Raw genomic sequence first — 5,696 nt, 5'->3', positions numbered from 1 at the left:
GTGCATATATCTATGTGAATTTATGTTATGACTTATAAAATTCTTCATTCCCTTATCTTATCCTGATATGAAATTTCACCTGAGATATGATCATGTGTATTGACATCCTAAAAATATGTTAGTCCATCTAAATGTTCTGCTCTCAATAAGGTTTGCCCCATCACCATAGAATGTCTGACTTTGATATTATATTTATCGTGATTTAAAGATGTAGCACATATTGTTCACTTAGTACAACAGAGCTCACCAATTTATCCCTTGAATTACGCCATCATCAATCCTAAAATTGTATGCATCATGTGAGCCTATCTATACCTTACAATTTTTTGCAGATTCCTATCTTATATTGATGGTATCATGTGTACCTCTTCTTTAGAATCTTTCCAACCTAGAAGCATTTTATCTCTCTATAATCCACATCTAGTCATGGGCACTATTTCAATCCCTTAGAGACTTAGCGTCCTCGCAGTGGTTAGCAGTCTTAACCCGAGCCAAGAGCCTGGCCGTGATGGGCATCCTGGACTATGAAGGCCCGGGCACCCCTTTCTATCTAGCAATTATGCATACCATTCATACAATATAAAGAAATGTGGAAAGTTATCATATGGAAAAATGGTCAATGTCATAATTAAATTAAATGGTTCAAAAGGAAGTGATTAATATTCAAAACATATGACACCAGTCTGCGAAATCTCTAATTACATGAAAGCCAACATCTGTCTAAAAACAAAACTGGTACAAGGCCCCCAGTCCGACCATGAATCAAATAAATAACAATGTTCTATAAACCTGGCCTTCTGGAATAGGGGAGGCTCACCAACTGCAAATCTCAGACACATCAATCTATTGCTTAGCGGGACCTCAAGACTGAGCCTCAGATCCTGAAAGATAGAAGGTCAATACAATTATACTGGTACGCAGAGCAATCCAAAATAATGTATTTTATACAACATAAATGAGAGCAATTCATAAAATAGTTTACATACGATATAGGAAAAACATATGGGCATTCTTTGATAAATTTCAAAACACATTCTTGAAATCATGACTCTACTCTTTATTTATTTTCTGAGCTAGATGGTACACCTTACAATCTGTAACTCTACGGGCTATATGGACTCCTCCCTTGACTCGACGGCAAGCCTCCAATCCAAGTTTTCCGCAAGGATTGGAGTATCAGTAAGGGGAGACATGCAAGACCACACAACATGGTGCCATTATCCCCAATCAAATCAACATATCATGGGACTGCACAAGACCACAAAGCATGGCTCCTAACCATAGTCCCAGATTGGGATAACATGAATCAAGGTACACAAGACCACACAGCATGGTACCATAACCCCATGTCGGCAAATCATGGTTTCTAGCATTGAGTCTTTCAACTCGTACTTTTTTCGGGTTACCATCTAACTCTCTTTAAGCCCAATTTTAGTTCTTTAAAACCATGCATCTTTCTGAACTCTAAATAAAAAAATCCGAATAAAATTTGTATTCCAATCTATGCTGAATTTACTATGGCATTCATCTGTTTGGTATCATCATACCAAGACTTGGAAGTCATACATTCTCATCCATATATTATCGTGTTACAGTTCTTTCATTCAAAACATAATGCTTAGACCACCAAATCATTCAAATAATAAAAGAAAATTAGTATAACGAAATACATGAAACTCATGCCAAGATTCTCTCTTTCAATTCTCAAACATATGGTGGCCAATCACTTCATATTAAACCATGAACTTTTTTTAATCATCACTCTTTGTTTATATTAACAAGAAAACACCCTTTCTTCAGTTCATAACCAATATCAAGTCTTAAACAATAGTAAAGACATTTACATCATGCTTCTCAATATGCAAATGAATAATTCATAACATATGAAATCAAGAGGCTTCAGAACAAGAGAGGGAGTATAAATCTTTATGCTCTCAATTCAAATTTTAAAACTCAAATGCATACATACATACATACATACATACATATATACGAGTATAATCAATTTCAAGGGAAGGCCTCAAGACCAAAATATTATACCATTGTAAAAGGATTTCATGATTCGGTTATTCAAATAATTATTCAAAAAACTTTTGATAAACATCATAATATGCTTTCAAAACTTTGTAAAATAATAACTCATGCCCATAGAGTTTTTAGGACAACCCCACGTACCTTAGATTACTTAGTTTGGAGAATAGAACCCGAATCTTGATTTGTTTCTTGGAAACCTTGACCTAAGAGCTTGATTCTTGATCTTTGAGGAAGGGGATTAGGGTTTTTTTTTTCTTGGAGAGGAAAAGTGAATAATGATGTTACAATGCTCTTTGATGCTTCAAATCTTGTGTTTTGGACGGTTTTGGGGGTGAGATAAATGACCTAATTGCCCCCAATTGCGCGGATTCAGAAGCTGGAAAATAATGGGTGAAATAGAGCATACGTCGTATGCTCTGGAGCACCGAAATGGAGCGTGTGTCTCATGCTTATCGTACGTAGCTACTGGTTCTGATAAAAATAATCATAACTTTTCGCTTGGGTATCGGATTAAGATGAAATTAGTATCGTTGGAAAGCTGACTCAGTTATCTACAATTTGGTGGATATTTAACTGCAAACTTATCCGTGTATCAAAATTTATACACGTTCAAAGTAGACCCTTGTAACATAAAAAATAAAGATTTAGCCGAATCAAAGGTTCTTAGCTCAACTTCTCTCTAAGTGATTCCTATGAAGATTTTTCACCTCGAAAACACTTCAAACACGAGGATATAGATCATGACACTTATTCTCACTTAAAAATAATTTCTATTAGATCTTACACATATAGGAATAACAGTTTAATTTCTAGTTTGAAAATACGGGGTGTTACATTATCTTCCCCTTGGAATCATTCATCCTCGAATGATGGGTAAGGATTTTTTGAAGCTCTAAAAGTGTAGAATACAAAATATAATTTTTCATTGAACATTTTTCCCCATCGAAATACGCAAAGACATCAAACGAGCTTCATGATAACCCCTAGGGAAATGTATAAGCATAAAACATGAGCTAACAAAAGTTGACATTGATATGATCTTTGCATGTGTTTTATGACACATGATCAAAATGTTGTAAGGCATGAATTTTCCTAAGAATCCTCGGACTGATTAAGATTGGTACAAGGCATGAGATGAGATTCTCGCGGGATATAAGAATAGAATAGAAACATTCTCTGCCTCAATTGATACGCTCTCCACTATGTCTTCAGCCATGATTAGCATGTTTCAACACTAAATCTTATAATTCCCCCGCTAAACACATAACTACATGAGTTTGAATCTAATTGCATCGCATTTTCATGTTGACACCTAACCCAGAACAAAATGATGCCAGCTTAAGCTATGGGACTTCACACTCTACCTCTCTTTAAGAGGATTACTTCACCTTATCACTGCCATCAGACACCCTTTGGTCTTAAATCAAGGAGTCCCAACCACATAACATATCGGTTTGCATTTTCATCTGTCACCACATTCAAGCCTATCATTACAACACCCCACTTCATGGATCTCTCCACTAAGACCAGCAATTCAATCATTCTCACAAGGATTCTCGCCATATATCTCCTTTCTAACTATTCCACGTAACAAAAGTTCATCTCCTTCTTCCCCCTTCTCCTATAGCCTTAGCTAAATAATTCACATAAAAAAATTTCACCTTCAAGAACATCTACTCCTCTACCTAACACATTACTATGCTTCCACAACCACCACCATACTAACAAATAGAGGGTCATTAAGGTACCCGAGTACAAGCAGTATAACGGGAGAAACACTACTCAATTACAACCCATATCTGTTGATCTACTCAATATGGAACATAAGGTAAAGATACGATACAATAGACATGAAGTGCTTCATATATCAACTGTCTGGATCATAAGTAGAGAGTCTCTTTAGCATAACTCAACATAGCATGAGTTCTTAAGACAGACCATAGTTTGAAACACGGGCGCTTACATCATGAGTCGTATAACATAAGTTCGGAATTCATAAAGTCAATCATTGAGAAAAAGATGTATACTTGAAGTTATTTCTTCTAATTTTTTTTGCAAAGCTGACGTAGTAATGAGTTTGAACAACTTTATCATTTTGGCTAATCCCGACATAAACGAATTAGTAACTTATAAAAACATAGTTCCTTAGAACTAGGCATACTTTGGGACACGAATTTATGGTTTATGAGAAACATAACATAGGGCTGGGATACCTGGAATCTTGGATCACTAAGGAACATTATTGCTTCCAGTTTAGAGGTCGGGACATGACATAAGTTACATAGAGTACTCAAACCTTAGACATAGGTAGAACTTGAATACATAATACATTAGTACAATGACCTCATAAATTGACATAGGAGGATCTTACTTGAATAGGAATAGGTTTATCATGATTCTTACTAGAAACTTGACACCGCAAGAAAATTTGGGAACCACTTTAATCTATCATCTCCCCCTTAAATTAAAGTCACACCCCTGAATTTGAGGATACAAACCCTCATCAAATCTATACCCATAACTCTTAACACATAGGGGTATCACCAGGCACATCGACGCTAGAATCCCCTCAATAATTTTAATGTGAAGACACAAAATCCTTTCTAGGACATCCCCCTTCTGGGACACTAATCATAACTTCCTCTAACCCTCAAAGTCATTGACTTACGACTACTATTATCATGGGCATAGACACCCACGCTTCTAAACACTTAACAGTCCATCTTTAATTCCTTAGAATACTAGCATTACACCTCTAATCACACAGCTTACAACTGAACAAAATTTGTAAAACTATACCAAAGGCGCACATTGCCTACCTATATCTTCTCAATTCAGCTCTAAAGAACACCAAACAACAACTTCCCAAACTTCTCCATACTACAAGATTCAAGAACAAAATCTAAGTATGCATGGCACCCGTACACCAGACACTTTATCTGACAATACACTACGTCGGGGTTCAACTTATTCCTATATACTCGAGCTCTTATCCACTTAATGATTCAACCACAATTCATCATTTTGCTCTTGTTCTCATGTATACATATACATCATAATTGACCACTCATTGTTCCACAAGTTTCCAACCTAGGCTATTTCACACCTCACATCAAGCCTACAAGTTCATTCTCACAAAATATGCATCATCAATCTTGAGCTACTATTCTCACCACTATGCTCTATATCTATGGTTCAAGCCTATTGTATAACATGGCATATACTATACTAATCAATCGAATAGAAATATCAACCTAAGTCTCATATTTCACTTAACTATGGCCCGTAAGCTTATCCTCTCCACAACATTACTACTACACCTCAAAATCTACTGCATACTTTCTCATATGTAGTACTAGTTTAGAACTACTAGAGAAAAGACAATCAAGGGGGTAAAGTCACATAATAAAGATAGTCGATCTTAATCTTATAATATAATCCATTACCATCTATTGACATACCCTACTTTCTTACATCATATTTACTTACCCATGAATACAATTATACTACCTTCAAATTCCATTTATGCCATAGAGTCTCTATCTATAACTTACTGACTAATCCACCTCTTTCCATACACAACCTATACGTGATTTCTACCATCACCATAACTATCTATTCTGAGATTCTTCCCTATTTTGAATAAATAATAATCATGGCCA

Source organism: Capsicum annuum, chromosome 4, assembly GCF_002878395.1.
Source record: "Capsicum annuum cultivar UCD-10X-F1 chromosome 4, UCD10Xv1.1, whole genome shotgun sequence".
Taxonomy (NCBI): domain Eukaryota; kingdom Viridiplantae; phylum Streptophyta; class Magnoliopsida; order Solanales; family Solanaceae; genus Capsicum; species Capsicum annuum.
The sequence above is the reverse complement of the archived record's forward strand: the minus strand, read 5'-3'. Positions refer to the sequence as shown.